Source organism: Neofelis nebulosa, chromosome 7 (assembly GCF_028018385.1).
Source record: "Neofelis nebulosa isolate mNeoNeb1 chromosome 7, mNeoNeb1.pri, whole genome shotgun sequence".
NCBI classification, from domain to species: domain Eukaryota; kingdom Metazoa; phylum Chordata; class Mammalia; order Carnivora; family Felidae; genus Neofelis; species Neofelis nebulosa.
The window spans coordinates 1,360,040-1,376,580 of NC_080788.1; the positions used below are offsets into that span (position 1 = coordinate 1,360,040).

At 59.8% G+C, this 16,541-nt stretch overlaps 1 protein-coding gene across 2 annotated transcripts in view; it reads left to right on the plus strand.

Moving 5' to 3' along the window:
- Positions 1–16,541, plus strand: part of TMED3 (transmembrane p24 trafficking protein 3) — an 84,432-nt gene that overhangs the window by 35,843 nt on the left and 32,048 nt on the right. The gene's annotated exons all lie outside the window — the stretch shown is intronic.

Consider the following 16,541-nt stretch of genomic DNA (forward strand, 5'->3'; position numbering starts at 1 on the left):
CGTGCAGAAGAATCTGGGATTTCTTTCTCCTTGTTCTGCGTGTAATGAAGGGTTTTAAGCGAGGCAGAGACACGGTCTGATTTGCATGTCGGAAAGGTCTCGGACCTGCCTCCCTCTGTCGGGCAGAGCACTCCTGGTGTTCGTTACTCAAATGCCAACCTAAATGGCTTCTGGAAAGGCCACATAAAAATTGCATCTGTGAGAACTGTCAAATGCAATCCTGCTCTTACCTGCAGTGACAGCTGAAATCGGGGAGCGGGAATCCCAGCCAGAGAGGCTGGTGCGGGCTCTGGGGCCGGGGTGGGGCGCCCCTCTTCTCCAGCTGTTTATCCGCCTAGCAACTGGGGTGAGTTACAGGGTACCCCGATCAGGCAACTGCCCCACCCCCACTGATGGTTTCCGTTGCCCCAGGGGCACGGTCCAGATGCCTTGCCCAGCCTCAAGGCCCTGCTCACTCTCCCTCCGGTGCCCACGACAGCCCCCAATATACGTGTGTTACCACGGATCTGCTGGCTCCCGCCCCAGCGGCAGAGAGTGGGGACCAGAGGGACTTCCCAGCCCCAGCCCAGCAGCGGTTTCGCCTCTAGGGGACACTTGACAAAGTCTGCAAAAAGTTTTGATGCCACAACTGGGGTGGGGGGTGGCTACTGGCATCGGGAGGGTGGACCAGGGAGGCTGCTGAGTGTCCTCGTCACAGGACAGACAGGACGGCCCCACAGCAAAGAATCGTCCGCCTCCAGAGGTTAGCTGTGCCCGGGTGGAGAGGACCTGTGCTCCCTGCGCAGGGAGGACGAGGAACAGAGCGACCTCTGCCTCTGAACGCCACCGACCGCAAAAGGCGTGTCAGGTGGGGACGGTTAATGCCATTTTCTTTTTTTTTTTTTTTAACTGTAATGTTTGTTTATTTTTGAGGAGAGAGAGAGAGACAGAGCATGAGCGGGAGAGGGGCAAAGAGAGAGGGAGACACAGAATCCGAAGCAGCTCCAGGCTCCGAGCTGTCGGCACAGAGCCCGACGCAGGGCTTGAACTCACAGACCGCGAGATTGTGACCTGAGCCAAAGTCGGTCGCACAACCGACTGAACCACCCAGGCGCCCCTGCCGCCATTTTCATTAGACGTGGTTATTGGGTCTTAGATAGTCAGGAAGTCACTTTGGAGGAGACCTTCGTCATTCAGAGGACCCTCAGCGGCCCGTCTTACGCAGAAATTAGAGCCGTGAGGAAGGTGGGGGCAGAGAAGAGGCAGAACTTCCCCTGCACCCCCCCAACAGCAGGTCCTCTGATGGGGGCTCACGAGAAGGTGGTCTACTTTGAGAACTGACCTCAGGGATCAGGAGTCGCGGGGCAGGAGAGAGCAAAAGGGAGACTCAGATCGGAATGTGCCGGGACCTTCCGTGAAGCCCAGTTTTGCACCAGATATGGAAGGGGGGGGCTGATCCTCTGGCTCCCGTCCCAGCGGCCGCGGCTGCCCCGTGGGGTGTCAGCACCCCCCCCCCCCCACCTGCACCCCGGGGAGAGAGCGCCCGGTGGGCTTCTGCAGGCGGCTTGGGCTCCGGAGAAGCCCCAGGGGCTGGGAGCAGGGGGTCCGTGGCGGAGCCCCGACCAGGCGCCCTCGGGTCACACTTGTGCAAACACATTGTTCTGCCAGTGGGGAGGGGGGGGGGGGCGCGTCGAGCGGGAGGGAAGTCACTCAAGGTGGCGGATACGGTCCAGTCCTCATGCCGCTCGCGCACAGAGTCCTGCCGCCACTCCGGCCACCGTCTCGTCCAGACCGCCTGCGGGAGGACCGGCAGGGTGAGTCCTGTCCCTGCCGCCGCTGGTCCTGAGGCAGGAGTGGACGGTGTCTCTCACCTCCCGTCCTGATCTCCCGCCCCTCGGTCCTGCACTGGCCTCGTCCAGGCTGCCTGCGGGCTGACGCGGACCTGTACCCCTGCGGGGTCTGAGCCCTTCATCTCCTCACCTTTGTAGGCGGCTGGCTGCTGCTTGGCCCCTTGACCACTGTTCCTGGGTGGAACCCCCCCCCCCAACCCCGGGCACCTCCGAGGGTCCCCGACGTCCTGGGCATGGTCCTCTCAGTCCCCGCCGTGTGGCTGGGGCACAGAAGTGTTCTGACACAACACGTAGGGACAAGGGTCCCTGCCGGCCGGTCCACGGGCACGACGTGGTCCAGGTAGACGTGGCTGCCCGTCCAGGGGACCCTGGCTGCGTTCCTGGCACAAGAATCCCCTTCCCTGCTGGGACTCGAAGCCGATGACCCAGCAGGACGGAGCGCGATGGACTCAGGAAGCACGCACTTTGTAACAACGTCACTGGGGACGGGGTGAGGTCGGTCCTCGGGTGGGCCAGCGTCGGTGGTCTGTCCTCGCCCCCCGCCCCCGTTCTTTCTGATCTCTGGTCTTCCCGTCTTGCTCCCTCCGGACCCCTGGACAATCAGCCACGCCCGTTGCCACCTCCCATAAGTGGGTGTCCACTCTTCCTTGGGCCGACCCCTCCCCCTGTGCCCAGCTGAGCAGCGGGCGTGGCACACAGGCTCAGACCCCGTCTGCGGGAGTCCACACACAGAGTCACTCAGGTGGACAGCCACGGTCCCTTTGGAGGGGCCCCGGGAGAAACGTCCGTCTCCCCTGTGACGCGCGACCCTCGCCACTCTGGGGGAGCCCCGTCACTGGGGAGCCCGTCCATCCAGGCCAGCAGAAGACAAGTCCACCGAGCGCCCCAAGGATGCCGGTGACTCCGTCCGAGGCCTCGGCAGGCGTGTGATTGCCGTCTGCGCCTTCCCGGGGAGGGCATCGCTTGGGGGGCCCCTGGCCTCCTACCGCGTGTCCTTCTGACCCCAGGACCCTTCCTGGCTGTGCTCCCGACGGCTCTGGCACCCCTACATTTCCCGGAGGCCGTGGAGCCGAAGCTTCGAGGGATCTCCCGGCCGTGCGGTCGCCGGCTCTGGCTCCACGTGGACGTAGCTGGGTAGCGAGCCCTGCCTCATGGGAACGTGACTGTATGTCGCCACGATGCAGCCTCTGTTCTTTGTGCCCCCTTTCCCGGCGCAAGCCCCGCGCCCTCAGGATCCTGGGCTGTTTGTTCCCCCGGCTCCCGCTGGCACGTTCAGGTCCTGGACGCTCTGAGCGAGCACACGGTTTCTTCCCGGAGCGTGGAGCCCCTTTGCCTGCTCTGGCCGTGCTCAGGCCTGGATCTTGGTCTGGAGGCCGGGAGGGGGGCGGGGGCAGAGCTCCACGAAGCAGACGGCGTCTCCGGGGTTTCGTGCCGGTGGTCGGCCGCCTACAGTCTGCAGGCCCAGTCTGGCTCTCCCTCTGTTTTTGTAGGTCAACTTTTGTCGGAACACGTCTCCGCTCACTTGTGTCTGTGTTTCCTGAAGCCACGACAGCTGGATAGTTGTGACAGAGGCTCTCCAGCTCCCCGAGCCCGGAATGTTTGCCATCCGGGCCTTTTCAGAAGAACTTGCCGACTCCTGCCTCTTCCGGCGGCCGAGGGGGAAAGCAGCCCAGGGTTGGCCCAGCATAACCAAGTGGGGGTATTGGGTGGCAAGGCGTGGGGCGTCGGGGGCAGAGGACCACCCGGCACGGCTGTTTCAGGTCCTCGGACAAGTCACCGAGCCTCCGGAACCCCCCGTTTGCTCGTTCATAAAACTGGGAGTTCCAGTTCATTCCCTCCCTGCTTTACAAGGTCGTCGAAAGACCAGAGAAGACAATGGAGAGAAAATCGCCTGGGAAACCGCAAGGTGCCGTGAAAACGGGAAGCGTCCGTGCCTGCTCCACGCCGTGGCGCCGGGCAGGGAGGCTGCGGGGGAGGGTCCCCGGCCAGCCCCAGTCCTGTGTGAACGTCGTGTGGAGTCCTGGGTGCCCACGTCACCCCACGGAGGCCTGGCCTGGGCAGCCTTGTCTGCGGACCCTCCCCCGAGGGTCCGGGGCACCCGCTCCGTGGCCGGCCGTGGCCGCCCCTGCTCCTCCTGGCTCCCGTCAGAAACCGTTTCAGACACCCCCAGTGTCTGTGACACGGGTGCAGAGGGGGCTTTGAGCTTCAGACAGTGGCTGGGGGCGGCGGGAGAACGGGGCGTCTGCAGACAGGAGCCGTTTGACGCTCTCAGGGGGACTGACGGCAAAATCGTTCGAGGGGAGAAAATGGAAGTGACCCAGGAGGGGAACTTCCAAGATGCCTATGTTTCATCGAGCGAAAGGAGGTTGTGCCGAGAAGCTAGGGCAGCATGAGGCATGGGGGGAAACTCAGGAGGATCAGTATCTGGAAGCCGGAAACCCTGGGTCTACTTCTGGGACTGTCATTCCTTTGCTGTGTGGCTTTGGAGAAGTCACTTGGCCTCTCTGGGCTGCAGTGTTTCTCACCCTTAGCATGGAGGTGGTGGGAATTCCTGCCGCCCAGGTTTGTCATGAGCTAGATCTTTCCGGGGAGGGGGAGGGAGGGTCCGAGGCTCCGCTGGGGTTACATTCTGCCCTTGTGCCTCCTGTTGGCCTCTGCAGTTACACTGTCCTCCCACGTCCGTTCGCACTTGGCGTCGGACAGCCTTGTTTGGATGCGCGGCTTCTCTGGACGCCGTGACTGCGTTCTCCCGAAGCCTGTAACTTGCGCGACCGCGGACACAGCTAGATGCCCCTGATGCTGGCAGCCGGCTTCCGCCCCGCGATGCGTCCTGTGGCGAGGACGGGTCAGGAGCTACAGCCTGCCGTGCAGAAAGAGGCTTTTCTCGGGGAGCAAAGGGTTATTGGTTCACGCGGGGGAGGCACCGCTTGGGAGCGTCCCGTCTCCTCCAAGGTTTTCAGGTGGTCGATGCCAGATCTTGTCGCCAAAAGATGTCCTCACAAGTTTCTATAGATAAAACCATTATAGGAAATCGATGTTTTCCTGCAGCTTCCATTATAACTCAGCCACCACGCCCGGATGCAGCCGGTGTAGCCAGAGACAGCACGGGGCCGGGGCACGGGGGGACCTATCCTGTGGGGGGCTGCTCTGTGGGGGGGGCTGCCCTGTGGGGGGCCTGGCCTGTGCGGGGGGGGGGGCGGGGGGGACTTCCCTGGGGGAGGACTTCCCTGGGGGGGGACTGCCCTGGGGGGGGCCTGGCCTGTGCAGGGGGGGGACTTCCCTGGGGGGGACTTCCCTGTGGGCGGTGGGGGGGACTTCCCTGGGGGGGGGACTTCCCTGTGGGGGGGGCTGCTCTGTGGGGGTGGGGGGTGGGGGGGTGGGAGGGCGGGGGGGGTGGGGAGGACTTCCCTGGGGGGGAACTTCCCTGGGGGGCCTCCCTGTGGGGGGCCTGGCCTGTGTGTGGGGGGGTGGGGGGTGGGGGGGTGGGGAGGACTTCCCTGGGGGGGACTTCCCTGGGGGGGCTGCCCTGTGGGGGGCCTGGCCTGTGCAGGGGGCGGGGGGGGACTTCCCTTTGGCGGGGGTCTGCCCTGTTGCACGGTCAGCAGCACTGCTCAGAGATCATGGCAGTGGGCCCGCCCGCCATCGGCTTGCTGCACGATTATTTCCGTCGCTGAGCCTCAGTTTCCCCATCAGTAAACCCAAGCCGTTGGAATAGATGGAATTCATACCCTGTTAACTCCACTGAACATTCCGCCAAATAAAAGCACTTCGCATGCTTTCCTCAGCCGCCTGTTTTATCAGAGTGAACATCTCCAGTTGGCCTGGGGCTTGCTGACCGCTACGTATTATGGGGGAAGAGGTGTTCCAGAAGGTGGGTGGGGGGCCGGGGTTCTCGTCCCGCAGCAGGCAGACAACTGGCCTGTGAGTCTGGATTTTAGTCGTTTTGCTGCTCTCCACTGGATGAGCCACGGCTTCCCGAGAAACCGGTCCCCCTCAGCTACCCTGGGGCCAGCAGCTCGGTAGCTGGCAACCTTGTAGGTGGCCTTGGGTGAGAGCCACTCTGGATTTGTCCTTTCCACCGTACCCCGTGCATCTCACACGCATCCACCACCTGCCCGTTCGACGAATCCGTGTTTAACATTAACTTAGCCCATAAGCCCAGGAGGCTTACGTATTTCCTTCCAGAAACAAACCAGAAACACACTATTGTGTTTCTCGCCCGGGATTCCGATGCTTAGAATGGTTCCGTGTTTCCGATTCCCCTCGTGCATCGTCCCCGTGACTTTATAAACAGGACGCTGGCATCGCGGCCCCACAGCCACCGAGGCAGAGTGGCCGAGGACGCGTCCCGTTCCTGACTGCGACAGGGTGCCGTTCTGTCCGTCAGAAGGGAGCACGGCGCCCTGTGCTGGCGGTGCACAAGGTGGCGGGTCTTCCATGCGGCCAGAGCGCGTGCAGGGGCACGGGGACGTGGCCGGCCACGGAGCACCACCACCACGAGGACAGCCGGCGCGCCAGACGAGTCTTCGCTGCCGCGCTCGCGTGGAACTTGGTTCTGTTCACGTAAGAAGTTCCACCACCAACTCCGCTCGACGGGAAGTGCTTGTATTTGGGACCACGAATGACGCCTCATGATTCACATAGGTTCCGGGTCCCGGTTGTCAGGAGCACGTAAGTGCTGTGTCCCCACAGACACGCACGCAAGGTGATGGTACCCGGGCTGCGGGACGGCTGAGGCCGTGGCAGCTGTCAGCACAGCTCGGAAGCCACGTTGTGCAAGAGATTCGATCCAAGTTATGATTTCCTGAGTCTGTCATGATACGTTTCCACGGACGCGCCCTGCCTTTTTCATGCAGGATGTGTTGACAGGAACGCGGTACCCAAGGTGTTTCATGTGAGTCTTCCTGACCCCTGACCTTGACCGCTGACCCTGAACATCCTCTGCGTATTTGTCTCGGGTGTGAGCCTGAGTGCGGCTGGTTGTTCACAAGTGTCGAAGACAAAGGCATGCGCAGGCCTCCGGGGCTGACGGTTTGTGTCATCACTTAACGCGTGCAGGGAGAAACAATCTCAGAGAGGTTGGGTAACTCTCCTGGGGCCACACGGCCAGCAGAGGCCGGGCGGGACTAAGGACAGCATACTAATGGCTCCCCGCTCTGGCAGGCGAGTATGTATCCTTCCCGGTCAGGGGCGGCTAGTGTGGGCCACGACCAGAGGTAAATCCTTCCTCGGAGAAGCTGGGCGGCCAATAGAAATACGGCATGCGAGTCGAGAGCCCTTTCCTGGGCTGCTCACAGCTCTGAATTTCGTCGTTTGAATCCTTTTGTCCTTAGCAATTTTGAGACTCCGTGGACGGCGGTAGCTGGAGACCCCAGGAAGCTGGAGACCCCAGTGGTAGCTGGAGACGGGAAAGCCAGTCCTTGGCATGGCTGCGCTCGGGGGGGGGGGGGGGGCTCTGCCGTGGAACCCCCTGGAGGACTGGCATTTCCAAGCAAACCACCGAGAAGCTTTGATCGATCCTTTCAGAGGCCTTAGTGATTGGAGTTCTCACCTCAGCGGTGGACCCAGGACCGGGTTTGAAGAGGGGAGGCCACCGTCTGGGTAGGGAACCCCCGTGTGGCCCCAGCTGAGCTGTGCTGAAGGCGTGTTCACCGAGCAGGGCCGTGCCCTGGACGCGGGAGGGCCTGGGAACGGGCGTCACGCACGTGGTGCCCTTCCTCGCGGGACCTTCGTGGTCTGGCTGGGGCGAGGAGGGATGTGCGAGTCTCGGGCAGGCCCCGTCGTGCGCCCGCCAGGGGCGAGGACGTCCTACTGTGACCTTGTCGGGCCTGCTGACGGTCTGACCGTTCCGGGACTGGACGCATCACGCCGCCCTGGCTTCGTGTCACTGAATGTTTGGGGCGTGTCCCTGGGATGGGCAAGAATTGTTCGTGCTGTGCCGCAGCCATCTACCAAACAGGGCAGCCGGCTTCGGCCCACCCCACCGGGGCCTGCCAGGGCCGGATCGGGTCTGCCTTTCCCCAGGTGGGCGCATGCCAGGGTCTTGGTGTGTGCCCTCCTTGAACGTGAATTACTGGTGGGGGCGGAACGCAAGGGCCGAGCAAGATGGCCAGGCACCGGTGCCTCCTTCTCCCCTTTGAGCAAACTTGCAGCCTTTCAACAACCTTTTCCCGTGAGCCAGCCGCGTGCGGTGTCCGCGGGTGCCCTGTGACCCCCCAGCCACCTCTACGTGTGCGCACGCCTTTGATCTCGCTGGCCGCACGCCCCGCACACGGTGACTGTCCCGCAACCCTGCTGCATGGATGGGGAGTGCAGGGAGGTGAGCGGCCATCTAGACCCGTGGCGCGGTGGGCACGGGCACGCGCGGTGGAGGGAGAGGACAGAAGGCTGCGGTGACAGGCGCACCGGGGACGTGCCAGAGAGCGAGGGACTTTGCGCCGAGTTTGCATGGGACGTGGTTTGGAGCAGGGGCCGGGGACGGTAAGGCAGGGGACAAGAGTGAAGGTGGCAGGTCCTGGCAGGACGGGAGGCACAGCATGGCCTCCCGGGACTGGTCATGTTTGTACTCATCAACACTGAGGACCTACTGTGTGCCTGTGAATGTCCGTAGGGGCGCTGTGGGTGCAGGGGTGAGCGAGACCCCGTCAGCCTGGGTGGGTTGGGGGAATTAGGGGAAGGACCCTACTCCGTGTGGGACGCAGTGGGGGCTTCACGCGGGGTGAGGGCGCCAGCAAATCCACGGGGAAACGCAGAGCTTTCCAGCAAGTGTAAGAAGGTTCAGTCACAAATTTCAGCAGGGAGCCCGAGATCGTAGATGGACTCTTTGGGGTTGGGTGTCAGGACCGGGACTCAGCAGAGAAACCACGCGGCCCCGGAAAATCCGGGGAGGTGTCAGGAGGGGCCCGGCTCGGGGAAAGGTGTGACAGGTTCAGGTGGAACAGAGGGGGTGGGGGCGGGAAGCACAGGGTAACGTGGGAAGCCAAGAGTTGTGGTTTGGCCGGAATGGGGACAGGGACACCCAGAGACGGGCGGGCTGCTACCGGGGCCCCGACTGTGGGCCGGGGTCTGCCCATGGCAGGGTCAGCAGGGGGAGCCACGATGGGGTTCTTTCACAGTCACAAGCCAGAATCGACAGCAGGGCTGGGAAACCTTTGCACGGGGGGCCTGGTTGTAGAAAATTGTGTGAAGGATTTGGATGAAGTCTCCAGTCGTTGGGGCCACAAACAGGGACAAGGCAGACCAGGCTTTCCCTCTGTGCGGCTGAGAGGTCTAACGTCGAGCATGTCGGGGCCTGAGGAAAAGCAGTCCTCCCACCAAGGTCAAGAGACATAAAACACACATTTTAATTACAGGTCTGTGTGTGAGGCTATGGGGCCGGGAGACAGCTCTGGGGATGTAATAAACGGGGGCAGCCCCGCCGAGCAGGAAGCGCCTGAATTCCGTTCCTTTGCTTCCCCTTGGGGCAAGGTCATACTTGTCAAGGAAATTTTATGGGGGAAAAAAAAGAAAACCTGGCGACTTTTATTTTCTGCTCCCCCTACGCAGAGGTATTTTCTCTGTTGGGATGGTAATATATAGGATTCCTTTTGTCGTTCTTATTTTTATTTTATTTTTAGTTCGGTCCTTGTGTACTCCTCCTTCTCTCTCCAGCTGCTTTCCGGGGTGGGGGGGTGCTATCCTATACTCTCCCCCCGTCTCCGTCCTCTTTCCACAAGCAAAAACAGCTCCCGCCCTCCACGGCTCGTCTCCCCCCCACAGTTCGCCTCTCCACGCCTCTCCATATCCAGAACCTGCCGAGTTCTGTGGTTCAGTTTGTGTAGATTGCTGCGTTAATCCTCAAATCAGTTTTCTAGGTGTGCAGGATGGTTTAGCGTTGATCTGGCTGCATTTCAAGGACACACAAAACACTTCCGTGCTGTTCTGCCATCTCGGCCCCTCCCCCCTTATTTTATTTTTAGAATTTTACACATTTAAAAGCATTTTTTCAAATGTTTTATTATCCAAACTTGAGATAGAGAGAGACAGAGTGCTAGCTGGGGAGGGGCAGAGAGAGAGGGAGACAGAATCCGAAGCAGGTTCCAGGCTCTGAGCCGTCGGCACAGAGCCCGACGCGGGGCTCGAACTCACAAACCCTGAGATCACGGCCTGAGCCGAAGTTGGACGCTCAACCGATTGAGCCCCCAGGTGGGTGCCCCTTGAATTGTACACATTTTTTAAACAAAGTTTTGCTTTAGAAGGAGACAGAGAGTCAGGGCGGAGCAGAGGGGAGAGAGAGAGAGAGAGAGAGAGAGAGAGAGAGAGAGAGAGAGAGAGAGAATCTCAAGCAGGCTCCATGATCAGTGTGGAGCCCAACGCGGGACTCGATCCATGACCCTGGGGTCATGACCTGAGCCGAAATCAAGCCTCGGAAGCTCAATCCACTGAGCTTCCCGGCGCCCCTTTTCTGTAGTTTTAAAATACAGCGTCTGATAAACTGGTATCTCAGACATCCCACTAACTTTATTTTAGTGGCTGAAGGACAGGCCGGGGAGGCGAATGCACCATGCTTTATACGCTCCTTCCCTTTGCCCCGAGACTGTCCTGCCACGGATACAGCTGCCACGGGCATCGTCCCAGACGGCTTTAGGGAAATGTCTCTCGTAGCTTCCTACCCTGACTTTTTATAAATCGGTCTGAAAATCCTCAGTTGAGGCCAGAACTTGGCAACTGGGATCAAAATTTCCAGCATCTGGTGAGTTTCTCGCCTGACGCATCTGGGAGGGAGGGGCCTCATTTGTGACGGGGACAGACGTCGCCGTGGCCAAAAATCCGGGCCTGGCAGGGTCAGCTGCTGGTGGTTGGAAGTTCCCGGCGCGCCAGCTCGGTGACTGTCCCCAGGGGCTGCCTGTCTCATCTTACAGGACAGAGTCATTCGCTGGCCGTGGCCGTCTCTCCCATGGGGTCAGCGCCACGGAGCCACAGAGACACGGCCAAGCACTTGTGAAGTTTGATTTTCAAGGCAGATATGGGGGAGGGGACACAGACCCATCACGGAAATAACTCGAGACACCAGAGGAAGGTAGGATACAAAATGGGAAACGTGAGGGCGCCAGGGGGGGCTCAGTCGGTTGGGCGTCCGACTTCGGCTCAGGTCACGATCTCGCGGTCTGTGAGTTGGAGCTCCGCGTCGGGCTCTGTGCTGACGGCTCGGAGCCTGGAACCTGCTTCGGATTCTGTGTCTCCTCTCTCTCTCTGTCTCTCAAAAAACAAATAAATGTAAAAAAAAAAAAAAAAAAAAAAGGAAATGGGGAAAGTGGGAATAAATCTGTCCCTACACCCTGACCGCCACATACTTGCCGTGACGGGACAGACAGGCAGCACGCTGGCCACCAGGGGCGCTGTGGGTTCACCTTCTTGGCTCAGGAGGGTCCGCCCCCAGCATGCGGTTTGAGGGGCGGTTAGTTGTGCCGTGCACACCCCTCCTCACCGCCCGCACCCTCACTCAGTCAGCCCCAGGCTGGATACAGGGTGCCTCGTGACACCCGTGACGATGAACCCTTTCTCGGGGGAATCTGGGAGACCCCCATCTTCCTAGGAAATCGCAAAGTGTCTCTTTAGGTGAACAGCCACCAGGTGCCACGTTTGCAGCACAGGGCGGCTTCAGTCGGCTCGCCTGGCAGAGTCCTCCCGCGCAGAGGGCTGATGTGCTCTGCGCGAGGTCACTCCTGGCGGACTTCCTGGCGGGGGCTGCTCTTCTCTTCTGCCCACTCCGGACGCAAGGGTTTGGGCTGCAGACGTTCCGGGGCCCAGTGAGCTCATCTGCTTCTCTTTAACAGTAGCAAGGACGTAAAATACACAGTTTACGAGACTGTAAGTGTCTGTCTGTTAAACTGGAGGTGACTTCCAGGCATCGCGGGATGGTGCGTCTTATTAACTACCGGTTAACATGTCTGCTTCCGGGCGTGGTATTTCTCAGCCGGTGCACCTGTGGCTCAGGCCGTGGCGCCGTCTGTGGCACCGTAAAATGCGTGGATCCTGAAGACAGGGTCCTCCCCCAAAGCTGCGAGGCTTCCTGCAGAAATGGCGTCCTGCGTCTGGCCATGGGCGGTACGTGCCCACCGGAAGGGCTGGAGGCCCCTCTGTGAGGGTGGAGGCCCCTCCCCCGGCGTCCCCCCTCCCGCGTCCCCTTTCCACTGGCCGCAGCCGCCGTGGTTACAGATTCTCCATTTGCTGCTGCAGGACCCGAGTCCCCTGTGTCACCGCCTCATTTCCACTGCAGTGTGGGTTACGAGCTCTGCTGCGTGGCACGGGGTTTTTCCCGTTCTCAAGTGTGGGGCGGGCATGCGTCGGGGCCACGGGAAAGGAGCCGGGGTAACGCAGACGAGAGTCCCGGCCGCCAGGCCATCTGGTGTTTACGCTGTGAGTTAAAAGCTGGTTCCTGGTGGTTATAAATGCGTGTGTCGAAAATGCGCGCAGGGACTTGAGAAACAGCTCCTTCTTCAGGATTTTGAACACGGGTTTGGGAGTGTTGTTGACCCCGTTTATCTGCACTTTCCGTGGAAACAAAGATAAACTTTGGTCCAGCCATGGGATGATCACACATTCGATATTAGTGTCATCCAAGTTACCGAGGTTTTACGGTAAACCCAGGGGCGAAGGCAGGGTCGAGCGGGGCAGGACGGGTCGCTGGCTGTCCTTGGGGGTCACCGTGGGAGGCTGGGTGTTTGCGGGAATGTGGGGGTGGGGAGCCTGGCTGTGGCGGTCACACCGCGCATTTGATGTGTAAATACAGGGTTTCAGGTGGAAAGAACTTACAGATCATCTCGTGGGATCCTTCAATTGCCGCCGAAGAGATGGGAATCAGAGAGATGAAACTATTTGTCCAAAGTCACGCAGAAAAGCTGATAAGAGTCCCCGATGTTATTTAGATAAAATATTTCGGTGTAAACTTGTTTCCGTGCTGCCTCGCACGTAAGCAGCCCTGGATACTCTCGGTCCAGGATCCGGGAAGGGCCCTGGAGGTCTGGCTCGGGAAGGGGGGGCAGCCTCGGGACACCGGGTGGGTGCTGGCTCAGAACGGAGGGACCAGAATCGGGGATGGGGGGGGGGGGGTCTGACGGCTGGGCTGACCCCACGCAAACGGTCTCCCCTCTCTCCGGGCAGCAGGAATGTTCTCCTGCGGGAAGAGTGATTGTAGGCACATGCACCGGGAAGGCCAGCGGCCCCTGAGAGGACAGGGGACGCTTGCGCCCGGATGCCCTGAGCCCAGCCACCTGGCCTGGCTCCAGCAGGCACCACGCATTCTGTGGGGCAGGGGGGATCCATCCCCTTCTCCTAGATGGCAGGTCAGAGGCCAGACCTCGGCCAGCAGGACCGGGCACGGGGAAGAGCCAGTAAACATTCGGGGAAAGCCAGTCCCCTGCAAAAGAGACAATGTGTCCAAACAAGGGAAGACAATTCTAAGGTGACCCATCTGGCTGGGCTGTGGCTTTGGATGTGGTGTGACTCTTTCACCCTCGTGGGCATGGACTGTGACCTGGGGACGGGCCGTGACGTGGGGACGGGCTGCTAGGGAGCTGGGAGGCACAGCAGCCCTGCTCCCTGGTGGTATTTGGACAACAAGGGACTGGACAGCCTCAGACCCGCTGATGACGTGGCATTAACTGGCTGGGAGGGGCCGCCGGTGACTCCTGTGGTCCTGTAAGTCTCCGAAGCCATCACATGACTCAGGACAGCCTCCCCTGCTATTTAAACCAAGAGGGAAGCACTCACTATTGGGGGGGGAGCCGACCTTCCACTGGGCCCCGGGCGGCCATGTCCCCAGCGGCGCACCTGTGCCTCTCTGCCCGCCAGCCGTGCGTGCCGCCCTGTGCCAAGGGGCCTTCCTGTCCCCCCAGCCCCGCCGAGAGCAGATGCACCTGTGACACCAGAAAGACGTTTACGCCAAAGACCTTGCCACTAACAGCAAAACGCTGAAATCAAGTCCCCGGGGACTGAGTTGAATAGCGGATGGAAAGGGTTGTGAGTGAGCCGTAGGCTGAAGTGAGCAGTCCTCCCAGACCGCAGAGGAGGGAGGTGCGGGTCGTAGAAAGGAAACGTCCAGGGACGTGAGGGGTCAGTCCAGAGATGGAAGCAGCCATCTAACTGCAGCGTGAGAGGCGGAGAATACATAGACCGGGCGGGGGCGCGGGATCGGGGAGCCACGAGAGCGTGGTGTTTCGTCCAACTGTGGACAGACCGTGGTCCAAACACCTGCCACGTAGGGGGAGTTGAGGAGCAAGTCCGTGACGACAGCCGGCCGTGCGGTGTGGCATTTCAGCTGCAAGGACGTAGACAGAAAATTCTCCAAACTCCCAGAAAACACAGGCAGAATATTGACGTCTGAATGAGAATCAGGCTCACCCCAGCAGCCCAGGGTGAGAGAGGAAGTCTACAAGGTGCTGGGGGAGGAGGGGGTGTGTTTGCTGCTTGAATGTCCTATTGGTACGTCATCATCCGACTGGGGGGTGACATGCAGGCATTTTTATAAGGACTCCGATCAGTTTACCTCCACAGACTCTCCGGAAGGGAGAGCTACAGGATACATTCCAGCAGGAAACAGAAAGATACTAGGAGGAAACAAAAAAGAATCAAGCATGAATTTCACATATTAATTGTGCAATTAAGAATAATTTTTACAAGGGGCGCCTGGGCGGCTCAGTCGGTTAAGTCCGACTTCAGCTTAGGTTATGATCTCGAAGTTCGTGAGTTCGAGCCCTGCGTCGGGCTCTGTGCTGACAGCTCAGAGCCTGGAGCCCGCTTTGGATTTTGTCTCTCCCTCTCTCTCTGCCACTCCCCCACTTGTGCTCTGTATCTCTCTCTCTCTCTCTCTCTCTCTCTCTCTCTCTCAAAAATAAAAAAAAAATTAAAAAAATTTCATAAGATAGCTTTTAAAAGATAGTTTTAATTAAATTGGAAATCTCAAGGACATTATAATGGAAAAGGAAACAACCATACATTTGATGTTAAAAGCCTAGGTAATGAAGATTTAAAACAAAATGTTTTGAAAACATACGCACAGAACGGAGCTAAGACAGGATGTTCTCGTTGCTCTGCAGGGGGCGACCTACACCCATCCCCGTGTGTCCTGTGGGCACAGACCGCTCATTGGCACCTGTAGTTACTGGAGGAGGGAAGAGATGGGATCCATGAGGAATGTTCCCAAACGACCCCGTGGTCCTGATACGTGGGGGGTAGCGGGAAGTGCACACAGAGGGTCTCTGAAGACGGGGCTGGGAAGGCCCACCGGGGTGGGGACTGGGGGGTGTGCGTCGGGGTGGGGGCTGGGGGGTGCCCACGGGGGTGGGCTGGGGGTCCTGCCAGGTGGAGGCGCTGGAGTGGGGTCTGGGAGGACCCCATGGAGTGGGCGGCTTTTATCCGTGTGAGTCCGCGAGTTCGCCTCGTCGCTGGAAAGTCGCCCTGGTGAAAACACGGTAAACGTTTTGCTCAGCAGGTTTAAGCAGGGAGATCGTCTGAATCCCAACTAAAATAGGTCTTGTTTATTTTTCGTGAAAGATATTCACCAGTCTGGTTCTGTTGCTAGTCAACTGAAAGGGGCGGCCGGAGCCGTGTCAGGTGTTGCCGAAATCCCGTCTTGGTGAAGGACGCCGCTAGACGTGAGCGCAGGTCAGATGTTTCAAGTAGTGGACGAGCCCGCGGGAGCTTTTAAGGCGTTTGGTAAAGTGTAATTCCCGTGTACATTTAAGCTTTATCACTATGCAAGCACCTGTTTGACAATAAAGTAATTTTGTTGCTAATCTATGTGCGTGTCCGCACAGGTATGTACGCGTGTGTCCGCATACGAGTGTAGCGTCTCGGTAGTAAGACGTGTGCGTACGTACGCACGCGGTCACGTGCGTGGTTGGCAGGGACGTGGGGCCGAGGGTGGAAGCAGTGAGGCACAGCTGGAGCTTCCGCGCGGAACTGGAGCGGTGACCCCGTGACGCTGCTGTCACAGATGACCCCTCGGTGGCCCGAGACAACCTCTCCCCCGGATCCGTGGGCCGGAAGTCCAGGGGCCCCGGATGGAGCTGCCGGTGGCCACGGCTGGAGCAGCCGAGCCGGGACGTGCGGGACCGTTCCCCGACGCTGGCATAAATACTCGGGGGTCCACAGCGATTTCAGCGTGCGCCGAGGAGGTAAAGAAGCGAGGGAGAAAAGGCAGTTGCGTTCGTCTGTTATCCGGAAGAATTCGGTGTGGGATGCACACGGCGCCTTCCTTCCAAGGAATACGGTTCAGAAATGGGGAGAAACAGGGGCGCCTGGGTGGCGCAGTCGGTTAAGCGTCCGACTTCAGCCAGGTCACGATCTCGCGGTCCGTGAGTTCGAGCCCCGCGTCAGGCTCTGGGCTGATGGCTCGGAGCCTGGAGCCTGTTTCCGATTCTGTGTCTCCCTCTCTCTCTGCCCCTCCCCCGTTCATGCTCTGTCTCTCTCTGTCCCAAAAATAAATAAAAAACGTTGAAAAAAAAAATTAAAAAAAAAAAAAAAAAAAAAAGAAATGGGGAGAAACAGGGCGACTTTGCGGTGGAGGAGCATGACCCACGTGACCAAAGTAGCAGCAACGGTGATGAGCCGGACGGGCGGTAGGTCCCTGCGGTCTGATGTGTGCCGAGGGCACTTCACCTCCGTGGTTCCCTCCCCCCCAACCCAGAACCCGTCTAACTATGAGGAAAACCCAAGTGAGGGACAGTCTGC